The sequence below is a fragment of the Mustelus asterias genome, chromosome 7, assembly GCF_964213995.1.
Source record: "Mustelus asterias chromosome 7, sMusAst1.hap1.1, whole genome shotgun sequence".
Lineage (NCBI taxonomy): Eukaryota > Metazoa > Chordata > Chondrichthyes > Carcharhiniformes > Triakidae > Mustelus > Mustelus asterias.
The window spans coordinates 108,387,071-108,400,989 of record NC_135807.1 but is presented as its reverse complement, the minus strand read 5'-3'; the positions used below and the strand labels follow the sequence as shown (position 1 = coordinate 108,400,989).

General features: G+C 42.2%; 1 protein-coding gene across 6 annotated transcripts in view; it reads left to right on the top strand.

Moving 5' to 3' along the window:
• Positions 1-2,721: 2,721 nt before the first annotated feature.
• Positions 2,722-13,919, top strand: part of oxr1a (oxidation resistance 1a) — an 894,274-nt gene continuing 883,076 nt past the window's right edge. For 4 of the 6 annotated variants that reach the window (XM_078216653.1, XM_078216656.1, XM_078216650.1 and 1 more), the window contains exon 1: positions 2,722-2,874. The gene's annotated coding sequence lies outside the window, so the exon portion shown is untranslated. The remainder of the gene's footprint in view (positions 2,875-13,919) is intronic. The other 2 variants (XM_078216660.1, XM_078216654.1) reach the window with 1 other exon arrangement.

Below are 13,919 nucleotides of genomic sequence, written 5' to 3'. Positions count from 1 at the left end.
TTTAAAAAGGGCAACATGGACAAGTTGGGCTGAAAACCTTTATGACTCTATGAGAAAGCTGGTTAGCAGATAGTGAGCAAAGAGTTGGCATAAATGGGTCTTTTTCCGATTGGCAAGCAGTGACTAGTGGAGTACTGCAGGCATCTGTTTTCGGACCCCAACTGTTCACATTATATATTAATGATTTGGAAGTGGGAACTAAATAAATTTCCAAATTTGCAAATGGTTCAAAGTTGGGTGGGAGGGTGAGCTGTGAGGAGGAGCCAGAGATGCTTCAGCATGATTTGGATAGGCTGAGTGAATGTGCATGTGCATGGTAGATGCAGTATAATGAGGATTAATGTGAGCAAAAATATAAAGGCAGATTATTGTTAGAATGGGTGTAAATTGAAAGAAGTCGATGCTCAGTGAGACCTTGCTATCCTCATGCTTCAGTCACTGAATGTAAGTGTGCAGGCAGCAAAGAAGGCAAATGGTATGTTGGCCTTCATAGTGAGAGGATTAGAGTTTATGGATAGGGATGTTTTGCTGCAATTGTATAGGGCATTGGTGAGGCCACACCTCGAGTATTGTGTGCAGTTTTGGTGTCCTTATCTGAGAAAAGATGTCCTTGCTATAGAGGGAGTGCAGTAAAGTTTTACCAGGCTGATTCCTGGGAAGGTGGGTCTGTCATATGAGGAGAGACTAAGTCGGTTGGGATTATTTTCACTGGAGTTTAGAAGAGTGAGAGGAGATCTCATAGAAATTTATAAAATTCTACCAGGATTAGACGGGGTGGATTCAGAAAGAATGTTCCTAATGGTGGGGGAGTCCAGAAGTAGAGGTCATAGATTGAGAATAAGGGGTAGATTGAGGATTAGGACTGAGGTAAGGAAGAAATTCTTCGTCCAGAGAGTGGTGAATCTGTGGAATTCACTACCACAGAAAGTAGTTGAGGCCAAAACATTGGGGAGATGTTACCAAAAAAAGAGGGTGTTTGCTGTGCACTTATTGACTGCCATAACTCCTACATTACAACAATGACTACATTTCATAAGTGATAATTTGGCAGTAGGAACTTGAGTATTGTTGAAAAATGAGACCTGCTGTCAAAGCTTTTTGTCTTGCACTCATCAGGACAGATTATAAGATTACCAAAAATGCAGGAAACTTTAGCTTGGCAGTTCTCCATGCAACATTACTACCAATCAGTCTCTTGTCAACCAGTCAGTATTCTCTTCTGATTCAGTATAAATTGTTGTTCCCTTTACTTCCAACTTTGCTTTGTTAGCTGTTAAGAGTTTCAGGATGTCCTGAGATCAGAAAATATGCTGTATAAATACAAGTTTGCTCTTATGTAATGTATAGATCAGTTCTGGCTGAAGTTCCTAGTTCACAGCTGGCATTTTCATGTGGAACTGGAGACAAACCTGTGGTCAAGGAGATAGGGAAAGAGATCAGGCCTACTAAAAATAGTCGGTGGGAACCTTGTGCTGTGGAGGGAGTATAAGGATTATGATTGCAACAGACAGGATATTGGGGCATCACACCTCTTAATTACCACCAATTACATAAAGACTGACATTGAATTATTCTATTGCTTTCGGTTATGAGGGGAATATGAGTGTTTATTTTTATTTATTAGTGTTACAAGTAGGCTTACATTAACACTGCAATGAAATTCCTGTGAAAATCCCCTAGTCGTCACACTCCAGTGCCTGTTCAGGTACACTATGGGGGAATTTAGTAGTGATCATTTATGATCATATTCTGATCATTTATCAGTGCAACGTTAATGAATTACCCTGAAGTACTGGCGGAATAAAAGTTTCTTCCATACCTGTTTTCCTCTGCAAATTGTTTGTCCTGCTTAGTTTGCCCCATTCATTTGCTCACAAATGGTGTCTGATTCTTGGAATCTCTTGCAGAACAGCTGGTGCAAAAACATGAACATAAGCAGTCATGTGATCAGATGTCACATGACAGATGTATTGAGTGACTACAATATTTAAAAATTGATTTTATTTCAGATTTTGGATTATGAAAGAACTGCATATTGCACACTGCTGATAGATGGAAAATGACGACCCAATTATGCCTGGAATCAATTATGGTTGCTGCTCCAATAGCAGTGTGCCAGTTACAGTTCCTGCTGCGGATGAACGTGCAGTATTTCATTCAGATCTAAAGCGACAGTGGTCAAACAAGAGAGCATCCAAACAGGCAGTGTTCTTGTGACGTTGAATGCAACTGACAGAAAAAAGCGTTAGAGACAAGGACAAAACATGAAGTTTCATGAGGTCAAAATGTAAAGGCCAAGGAGAAAACTGAGCTGTCATATAGAGCCTAAGATATGTGTTTATTGCAATCTGTGTAGTTTGAACTCGCAATGCTCTCCTGTCATCAAAACAACAGAATGTGCTTTCATTTGTTGTTGGATTTTAAACAAACTTAGAGAAGCTTCAGAAAAAGGAATACCAATTTGTAAATAGATATAATCAATTAGCTGTGCTTTGGCTCACTGCGATTCGTGAGGCTGAAGAATTTGATCTGGGGTTTGTAATGGTGAATTTCTGACATTGTGAAATATCTGATAAAAGCTAACATTCGTGAGTTCTCTCACCTGTTTATGAAAATGAATGGGATTTCATTTTCTTACTGTATTTCAGCAGACACGTGCCCTTTATCTTGACAGTGGGTTGATCCAATTCCCCCTTCATTTCATGCAGCTTGGTATTTTCCAGAATGAGAAGGTCAAATTACTGAGCATGTCTGCTCTATATGCTATGATGCAGTTGTCGAAGCAGTGAACGCGAAGGCCTTGAGGAAATAGTGACTGCTGCATGTAGAAAGAGTGAAGTGGGGGATGGAGTAATATAAGATTCTGCCTTGCAGGTAAGTTGTTTTATTTCTCTGTGAATGCTGGTGTCTCCTGTTATTGGGAAGTAGCAATGCCGTAACTGCTCCCGTTTTCTATAGTTAATGCACTGGATTAATGCTTTATGTTGCGATTGTTAATATTTAGTTTTCTCTTCTGGAGTGATGAATTATATTGTTAAAATCAAGGATATATGTCAAGCAGAAACCTTTATTTATGCTTTGGGAATGTAAACAGTGCAATGTAATGGACGCTGAACTAGCTCTGTTTCAGGTAATCCATTGCACTGCTGCGAGACAGCACAGTAATACCCAGTCCACTGCTGGAAGGTTCGTAAGCTGCTGCAGATGACAACTACTTCTGACTGATTAGGACTGTCTGTTTTAATTAGACTGCTGTGGTTGAACACAGCCCAGGTTGCTAATGATGTACAGCGTCCTAGCTGAGGAATTCCTGGATGAAGTGAAATGCCTTCAACCGTGCACAGACTCTAATGTGTTACGGAGTTAGTCAAAAATGTGCCCATGGCACTTTAAGATTAACTCTTTGAGCAACAGTGCAATATACTCTGTCATGGTGCAAAATATATTTAGTTCCTTAGCACAAGCATTCAAAGGAGATGATTGTAATTGAAGCATCATTAGTCCCACATTTGCACATTTTCAAAATATTTTAGTGTTCTAATTTTAAATCGTGTACTGATGCATTAAGATATTTTAAAATGTACATTGAACAATTGCAATGGAATTTCTGTTCCAGTGTGTGTCCAGTAATATTAGAATGTTGAACATTACAATATTACAAAAGCAATAAAGGTAAAAATAGTTGTTTATGGAATGCAACACAGTATCTTTAATTATTTCCCTGAATGTGCATAAAAAACAAATTAGATGGAAAGATTTTTGTGATTCTGTTTTTGCAATGTTTGCGGTACTGTCTGTTATTTGAAGGCATGATCTAGCCAGCAATTCGATAACTGATGAAATCAGGAAAATTACAGCAATTAATTACAGAACACCTTACTGATTGATCCTTCAAAATGGTAAAGTGCTTTTCATTTTTTTTGTTAAACATTTAAAATTATACAAAATCATCATTGCACTGCTTCACTTGCCTTGGGGTTAAAATAAAGCGCAGTTTTGCTTCTTCCCAATTTTCTCTACTTCCTTCCTGAAAGGGGTGAATCATATAGGATGGTGCTCTCTGGATGCTTGTATGGCCCTACATCACATGCAAATCTAGACTGAATACTAGTAGACTGGTAGACTGTTAAAATTGGGGGGGGGGGGGGACATTAATGGAAAAACATATTTCTATTCTCACCCTATGTCCACACAAGTTGGGGGGATCATGGGCAGCAATCAGCAGAAGGAACTCTTTCAGACTTTATTTCTGCCTTACAGATTCCAGAGTGATTGGTATAATACAACTGAGTTGTCGAGATTGTCTCATTTTTTATATTGGAACCTATTTAAATTTTTTGACGTATGAATCCTAAAATATTCATCCTTGTATCTATACTTCTATTAAATTTTAATTTTTTTTGCATAATAACATATGAACAGGAAGGCATATATAGAATCCCTACAATGCAGAAGGAGGCCACACGGCCCATCAAGCCTACACCAACAACAATCCCACCCATGCCGCATCCCTGTAACCTCATATTACCTTAGTAAACCCCTTGACATTAAGGGACAATTTAGCATGCCAATGAACATAACCCACACATCTTTGAAGTGTGGGTGTCTGTTAGGCAATTAGATAGCTAAGTCACCTAATTTAGTTTAATACGCATTGAAATTCCAGTGCTCAGAACAGCCACAGTATATTGGCAAAATTATTTTCTATGTAAATATATTTTTAAATTTTTGTTTGAACCAGGCCTGCATTGGACTTGTATTCAGTTGTTTTGTGCAGTTTATTATTGGCTATAAGATGAAATGGTATAAATATGGAAAGCAATTTATTATTCCTTTGATCATTCTGATTGGAAATACCCTTGCTGTTGAAGCTTCTCAGGAAGTGAATATCACAGGATGTGGACATTGTTGGCTAGGCCAGCATTTATCACCCATTTCCAAATGCCCTTGAAAAGGTGGTTGTGAGCCCCTTCTTAAACTGCTGCAGTCCATGTGGTGTAGATAGACTCATAGTGTTGTTAAAAAAGGAGTTCCAGGATTTAACCCAGTGACAATGAAGGAACTTTGATATAGTTCCAAGCAGGATATAGATCAGTCGGAGGCGTGGGCAGATGGAGTTTAACCTGGACAAATGTGAGGTAATGCATTTTGGAAGGTCTCATACAGATAGGAAATATATAGTAAATGGTATAATCCTTAAGAATATTGATAGGCAGAAGGATCTGGGTGTCCAGGTACACAGGTCACTGAAGGTGGCAACGCAGGTGGAGAAGTTAGTCAAGAAGGCATATGGCATGCTTGCCTTCATCGGCCGGGGTATTGAGTTTAAAATTGGCAAGTCATGTTGCAACCTTTATAGAACCTTAGTTAGGCCGCACTTGGAATATAGTGTTCAATTCTGGTCGCCACACTACCAGAACGATGTGAAGGCTTTGGAGACAGTACAGAAAAGATTTACCAGGAGGTTGCCTGGCATGGAGGGCATTAGCTATGAGGAGAGGTTGGAGAAACTTGGTTTGTTCTCACTGGAACGACGGAGGTTGAGGGGCGACCTGATAGAAGTCTACAAGGTTATGAGAGGCATGGACAGACTGGATAGTCAGAAGCTTTTTCCCAGGGTAGAAGAGTCAATTACTAGGGGGCATAGGTTTAAGGTGCGAGGGGCAATGTTTAAAGGAGATGTACGAGGCAGGTTTTTTTGCACAGAGCGTGATGGGTGCCTGGAACTACCAGGGGAGGTAGTGAAAGCAGATACAATAGTGAGTTTTAAGGGGCATCTGGACAAATACATGAATAGGATAGGAATAGAGGGATATGGTCCTTGGAAGGATAGAGGGTTTTAGTTCAGTCAGGCAGCATGGTCGGTGCAGGCTTGGAGGGCTGGAGGGTCTGTTCCTGTGCTGTAATTTTCTTTGTTCTTTGTGAATGACTTGGAGGGAAACTTCTCGGTGGTGGTATTCATAGAATCATAGAAACCCTACAGTACAGAAAGAGGCCATTCGGCCCATCGAGTCTGCACCGACCATAATCCCACCCAGGCCCTACCCCCATATCCCTACATATTTTACCCACTAATCCATGCATCCCAGGGCACTAAGGGGCAATTTTAGCATGGCCAATCAACCTAACCCGCACTGTGGGAGGAAACCAGAGCACCCGGAGGAATCCCCCGCAGACACGAGGAGAATGTGCAAACTCCACACAGACAGTGACCCAAGCCGGGAATCAAACCCAGGTCCCTGGAGCTGTGAAGCAGCAGTGCTAACCACTGTGCTACCGTGCCGCCCATGCATCTGCATCTGCATCTGCTGTCCTTGTCCTTTTAGGTGGTAGAGGCTGTTTGGAAGGTGCTGTTGAAGAAGTCTTGGTAAGTTGCTGCTGTGCATCTTGTCGATGGTAAACACTTCTGCCATTGTGCATCCATGGTGGGGGAAGTGAACTTTTAAGGTGGTGAAATGGGTGCCAATCAAGCTAGTTGTTTTGTCCTGGATGGTGACAAGTTGTTTGCAAAATTGATCTTGCATAGCCTGGGATGGTAATGATTTTACTGAAACCCAAGAGAGAATGTGTAGTTTAAAAGACCTTTGCTTTGTTTATTTCCTCATTTTCTTTTCTAACTCTATTACTAGGGACACTATTTCGGAATTGTTGGATTATAATTTTTTTGCACCTCCTTTAAACTTAGTTTTTCAGATGGTTTGTATCGTACAGCTTGCTGTTCTTTCAGTGAAAGTGGAACCTTTTTATTTAAATCTTTCATGAGATATGGATATCAAAGAACAAAGAACAATACAGCACAGGAACAGGCCCTTCGGCCCTCCAAGCCCGCGCCGCTCCCTGGTCCAAACTAGACCATTCTTTTGTATCCCTCCATTCCCACTCCGTTCATGTGGCTATCTAGATAAGTCTTAAACGTTCCCAGTGTGTCCACCTCCACCACCTTGCCCGGCAGCGCATTCCAGGCCCCCACCACCCTCTGTGTAAAATACGTCCTTCTGATATCCGTGTTAAACCTCCCCCCACCCCCCCCCCCCCGCCCCCTCTCACCTTGAACCTATGACCCCTCGTGAACGTCACCACCGACCTGGGAAAAAGCTTCCCACCGTTCACCCTATCTATGCCTTTCATAATTTTATACACCTCTATTAGGTCACCCCTCATCCTCCGTCTTTCCAGTGAGAACAACCCCAGTTTACCCAATCTCTCCTCATAACTAAGCCCTGCCTGGTAAACCTCCTCTGCACTCTCTCTCTAAAGCCTCCACGTCCTTCTGGTAGTGTGGTGACCAGAACTGGGCGCAGTATTCCAAATGCGGCCGAACCAACGTTCTATACAACCGCAACATCAGACCCCAACTTTTATACTCTATGCCCCATCCTATAAAGGCAAGCATGCATATGCCTTCTTCATTACCTTCTCCACCTGTGCCGTCACCTTCAAGGATCTGTGGACTTGCACACCCAGGTCCCGCTGCGTATCTACACCCTTTATGGTTCTGCCATTTATCGCATAGCTCCCCCCTACATTAGTTCTACCAAAATGCATCACCAAAATGCCATATCGCTGGCAAGGCCAGCATTTGTTGTCCATCCTTAATTGCCCTTGAACTAAGTGGCTTGCTGGGCCAATTAAGAGGGCATTTGAAGAGTCAACCACATTGCTGTGGATCTGCAGTGATATGTAGGCCAGACCAGGTAAGGACAGCAGATTTCCATCCTTAAACAACATTTGAACCCAGCTAAAACCAACGGCATGTCAACTATTGAAAGATTATTTCAAAACGTTTTAACTTCACATCATAGACCTGACCCAGAAAGGGTACACAGCTACATGATTTAGGTTGACCCTGGCACAGGTAAGTGTCTAAAATTGGATTTACAGCATATTGTGCCAGAGGAAAAAAGCTTTCATTTGCACGTAGCTTGTGTAGTGTCTGATCTAGGAGTTTTGGATCCTGATTCTGGGTGACAGGAGTTAGGAAATTTGCTACTTCATACAACCTCTATTTAGAACAAAGAACAATACAGCATAGGAACAGGCCCTTCGGCCCTCCAAGCCTGCACCGCTCATGTGCCCAACTAGACCATTCGTTTGTATCCCTCTATTCGCAGTCTGTTCATGTGGCTATCTCGATAAGTCTTAAACAATTCCAGCATGTCCGCCTCAATCACCTTGCTTGGCAGTGCATTCCAGGCCCCCACCACCCTCTGTGTAAAATACGTCCCCCTGACATCTGTGTTGAACCTTGCCCCCCTCACCTTGAACCCATGACCCCTTGTGTTCGTCACCTCCGACCTGGGAAAAAGCTTCCCACTGTTCACCCTATCTATGCCCTTCAGAATTTTATACACCTCTATTAGGTCGCCCCTCATCCTCCGTCTTTCCAGAAAGAACAGCCCCAGTTTACCCAATCTCTCCTCATAGCTAAGACACTCCATACCAGGCAACATCCTGGTAAACCTTTTCTGTACTCTCTCCAAAGCCTCCACGTCCTTCTGGTAGTGTGGCGACCAGAACTGGACGCAGTATTCCAAATGTGGCCTAACCAACGTTCTATACAGCTGCAACATCATATGCCAACTTTTATATTCTATGCCCCATCCAATAAAGGCAAGCATGTCATATGCCTTCTTGACCACCCTCTCCACCTTTGACTTTTGGAAATTTATATTAAATGATTTGATGAAAATATCATCTGCAAGTTGTTTTTGTTTGCTTCTAAACATACACATCAACATAAATCATATACAAGCTCAACATGAATCATATTCAAGTGCAACATTGTACTGTTTGTACATGATGTTAAGCCAAAAATGATGCATAGCCATGCTGCTTTCTGTCTCCCTGAAGAAATAATGGCCCAGATCTTTTGAGCGGTGGTAACAATTGCCGCTGCACCTGAAAATTCCTTTGACTTGATGCTATTGCGCATTTCTCCTGGGATATGGCTGTCACAGAAATGCACAGTGCAGCGTCTCTCAGAGAATTCTGTCAGAGTGGACTCGAGCCAGGGGAACACAGGGCCCTGGGCAAGTCCCCCCTATTGGTCATGCTCTCGGGTGAGGAGGGATGAACGGCTTCTCCTTCTTTATTCAACATCCTTGATTGGTCACAACATAGTTACTTTAAAAATGATTCCTTGTGCACACTTTTTCCTAGTCTGAATGAATTTATGTTTTTAAAAAAAGGCAATTTAACCAGACTTCCTTGAGTTATAGAGTGAAATTATTATTTACTGAAATGAGAGAAAAAATAATAAAACGCGACACACATACACACAGATTAGTCATGAGAAGTGAGCCCAAAAATAAAAGTTAAAAAAGATAAACCAATTTGACTTTGACTTGTCCGTGCATCGTAGGTTATGAAACATTGAGGTCGTTAAGTTGGGTTGTTCCATTAGCACTGACTTTGGCAGTTGAGTAGTGCATAGAATGATACAGAGCAGAAAAGGCCTTTCAGTCCATCAAGTCTGCACCTGAAACACCTGAACTTCCAGTTGGTTTGGAGTTTCTTCTTTCTGCAGGTTAGCTGAAAGAAGTTATCCTGTTTCCTTGTCGACTGTGGCTTTGCTGATTTGCGACTTGCTTCCATCAATCAGAGAGAGCGAGTCTTTTACCTGTAAGCACAGGGATGCCTATTGGATGTTCTTCAGCTGTGACCTTCACAGCACAAACATTTAGTAGAAGTAGAACAGTGATCGGGGTTGCAGATAGTTTCTAACCCGTTTTCTTTTATATTCCTAGAAGGGGAAAAAACCCCCCACAAATATGTATTTCACCGAGAATTGCTTTTCTTTCAACTCACATCATATCCACAGTTTGGGATGTAACTTACAGGAGATGGTTTCCGCTGAAATGGTAATCAGCCTCCATTATTTCCACAGGAGATTACAGTCAGTTTTTGCATTGCATATCTTCCTTTGAAGTATTTCCGGCTGAGGTTTCTTGAAACCCTCCAGATGTGACATTCCGTGATCTCTCTCAGGATTGAGGATCATCCATGCAGTCACTAAAATACATTCTCAGTATTTTCATTCTCAGTTATCATTGGCTTGAAGGCCCTTTTATTAAAAAAACTGTCTTGCTTAAAAGTTCAATGTGTCCATAAGTAACTTGAGGCTATGATTCATCATCATGACACAGGGTATGCATCCTTTTTACGGAATTAGCTACTTTCTAGTACGTTTTAATGGTCCAGTCTGAATGTTAGTGAATGGGTGGGTGACTGAATGGGTGAGGTGGTAGATGGGTTGAAAGGGGAAATAGGGTTGGGGTGTGTAATGACTTCAATCAGGCCTATTGGAATATGAACTCCCTGATTAAGGAGTCAACCCTCCTTTTAGGGAGCTGCCCTTGTTGAGTTGTCCCTAAGTTAGTTTGATTTTGTTTATTTGGTTGAATGCAAAAAGATTTCCCTGATTAAGGAGTCAATTGATGGGCCAATCAGGGAGTCTTCGCCTTGTATTTAACCGGGAGTGTCAGTTCCTCTGGGACTCCCGAAGGTAGACTGCTGACTGATAGCACTGCACTGCTGTTGAAATTGTAAATAAAAGGATTTTAGTGAAGGGACTTCTGCCTCCGAAGACTTATTACAGGGTGGTAGTTGGGTCAGCCAAGCAGTTGGATGATCAGGGGGGGCGTGGGCATCAATTGAAGGAGCCAGCCGTTCAGTGTTAGACTAGGTTTTAATCTGGTCAACATTTTCTCTGGGTAACTACCCAGATTAATACTGTGGAATTGATTCAAGTCTTTGACTATTGCTCAGGGTCAGAGGTTTTTGAGGGTCCCATGGAATAAGCAAATTGTAAATCGCAATCTTAAACTTGGGCAATTCCCACATAGATCTATGCATCAGGACTTGCATCGGGTTCCCACACTCACCTTCCGCTTTACATCCAGTCTCCAACATTCTGTAGGCGGGAAACTTTGGTCCAATAATTTACTAAAGATGTAATCCAAAAATGAAAGGTAATTGATCCAAAATGATAACCCTATCCTGCTCTCTCCATGGAAACTGCCTGAACTGATGAATGATTCCAGCATTTTTCATTTTAGTTTTAGCCTCCACAATGACCTTTTCACATGAAAGTACATATTGTAAAAGAGATGGCGGAAGAAATAGCAAATGCACTAGTGGTAATTTACCAAAATTTGCTAGACTCTGGGGTGATTCTTGCAGATTGGAAAACAACAAATGTGATGCCACTGTTTAAAAAAGAAGGTAGACAAAACGCGGATAACTATAGGCCTATAGCTTAACTTCTGTAGGAGGGAATATGCTTGAATCGATCATCAAGGAAGAAATGGTGAGACATCTGGATATAAATTGTCCCTTTGGTAAGACGCAGCAAGGGTTCATGAAGGGAAGGTCATGTTTGACTAATTTGGTAGAATTCTTTGAGAACATTACATGTGCAGTGGACATGTGGAATCTGTGAATGTGGAGTATCCGAATTTCCAGAAGGCATTTGACAAAGACTGCTACATAAGATAAAGGTGCACGATGTTACGGGTAATGTATTAGCATGAATAGAGGATTGGTTAACTAACAGAAAGCAAAGAGTGGGGGTAAATGGGTGTTTTTCTGGTTGGCGATCAGTGACTAGTGGTGTGCCTCAGGGATCAGTGTTGGGACCGCAATTGTTTACAATTTACATAGATGATTTGGAGTTGGGGACCAAGTGTAATGTGTCACAATTCGCAGATGACACTAAGGTGGGTGGCAGAGTAAAGTGTGCAGAGGATGCTGAAAGTCTGCAAAGGGATATAGATAGTCTAAGTGAGTGGGCAACGGTCTGGCAGATGGAGTATAATGTTGGTAAATGTGAAGTCATCCATTTTGGTAGGAATAACAGCAAAATGGACTATTATTTAAACGGTAAAAAATTGCAGCATCTTAGAATCCCTACAGCATAGAAAGAGGCCATTCGGCCCATCGAGTCTGCACCGACCACAATCCCACCCAGGCCCTACCCCCATATCCCTACATATTTACCCACAAATCCCTCTAACCTACGCATCCCAGGACACTAAGTGCAATTTTAGCATAGCCAATCAACCTAACCCGCGCATCTTTGGACTGTGGGAGGAAACCGGAGCACCCGGAGGAAACCCACACAGACACGAGGAGAATGTGCAAACTCCACACAGACAGTGGCCCAAGCCGGGAATCGAACCCAGGTCCCTGGAGCTGTGAAGCAGCAGTGCTAACCACTGTGCTACCGTGCCGCCCAACAGCATGCTGCTGTGCAGAGAGACCTGGGTGTCCTTGTGCTGGAATCTCAAAGGAGTTGGTTTGCAGGTGCAGCAGGTAATTAAGAAGGCAAATGGAATTTTGTCCTTCATTGCGAGAGGGATGGAGTTTAAAAACAGTGAGGTTATGTTGCAGCTGTATAAGGTGCTGGTGAGGCCACACCTGGAGTACTGTGTACAGTTTTGGTCTCCTTACTTGAGAAAGGATATACTGGCACTGGAGGGGGTGCAGAGGTTGCACTAGGTTGATTCCGGAGTTGAGGGGGTTGGCTTATAAGGAGAGACTGATTATACTGGGGCTATACTCACTGGAATTCAGAAGAATGAGGGGAGATCTTATAGAAACATCTAAGATTATGAAGGGAATAGATAAGATAGATGCAGGGAAGTTGTTTTCACTGGCGGGTGAAACTAGAACTAGGGGGCCTGGCCTCAAAATAAGGGGAAGCAGATTTAGGACTGAGTTCACGAGGAACTTCTTCACACAAAGGGTTGTGAATCTGTGGAATTCCCTGCCCATTGAAGCAGTTGAAGCTACCTCATTGAATGTTTTTAAGGCAAGGAATTAAGGGTTATGGTGAGTGGGTGGGTAAGTGGAGCTGAGTCCACGAAAAGGTCAGCCATGACCTTATTGAATGGCAGGCTCGAGGAGCCAGATGACCTACTCCTGCTCCTAGTTCTTGTGTTCTTATGTAATATTTTTTCTATTTGGCTGTTCAGAGGATGATTTGTGATATTGTGACAGATTTTATTAAAATCCCGTGGTTTAACATAGGTTTAACATTTTCGAGTCCATTTACATAATGCTGTCACATGGTTTTTTTTGCAATTATAGTATATATGTAGCCTGGATCGAGAGTTAAAATACCTGATGTTGGAGAAAATCAGAAGAAAACTCTGCAGGAAAGAATTGACACTCTGTTTAATCCTAAGTTTGCTTTGCTGCTAACTTTACATTTGCACCACACACGTTTAACAATGGTGTGGAATAGAAATCACGGCCGGAATCTTCCGACCGTTCACGCTGGCGGAATTCTCTGGTCCCGCTGCAGTGAACGGAGATTTGGCTGAGCACCAAATTCTTCGTTCTTGCTTGCAGCGGCGACGCATCTGTAACTCGAGCAGATTCAATGATGCCCTTCAGTCATTTCATGCCATTCCATTTGACAACAGGCTTTGATTGTTGGTCTAACTTCAAAATGAGTTCACCATTTGCGGTTGATCATGCTCTAGAGCCCCACTCCAGCATAGGATAATATGTTTTCCGATATCTGCGTTCTGATAACTGCATGTTCCTGTCTGTTGGTGGAAAAATGTGTTTATATAACAAGTTGGCACTTCCTGATGCAACTTGTAGACATGCCATCACCTATGAAACCAAAGTACACAGTCTACACGAGAGGATGATAAGGTGAAAGCGAGAAAGATTGCGGACAAAAATACTTGGACAATCCAACTTTATGGCCAACAGAAAGACAATAACACCCAAATTACTTCAATTGTCAGATTTTAGCTTGTATGAAACAATGATTGTGTAATTAACTGTGAAAATATCATGTTGCTGCAGAAACTACCTGTCGCTGCTCCGAGGAACCATAATTTGTTGAGGTAGTTGCTCAAAGTGCAAAGGATTGAAAGTGACCATGAAATGGTGTTACCACAATT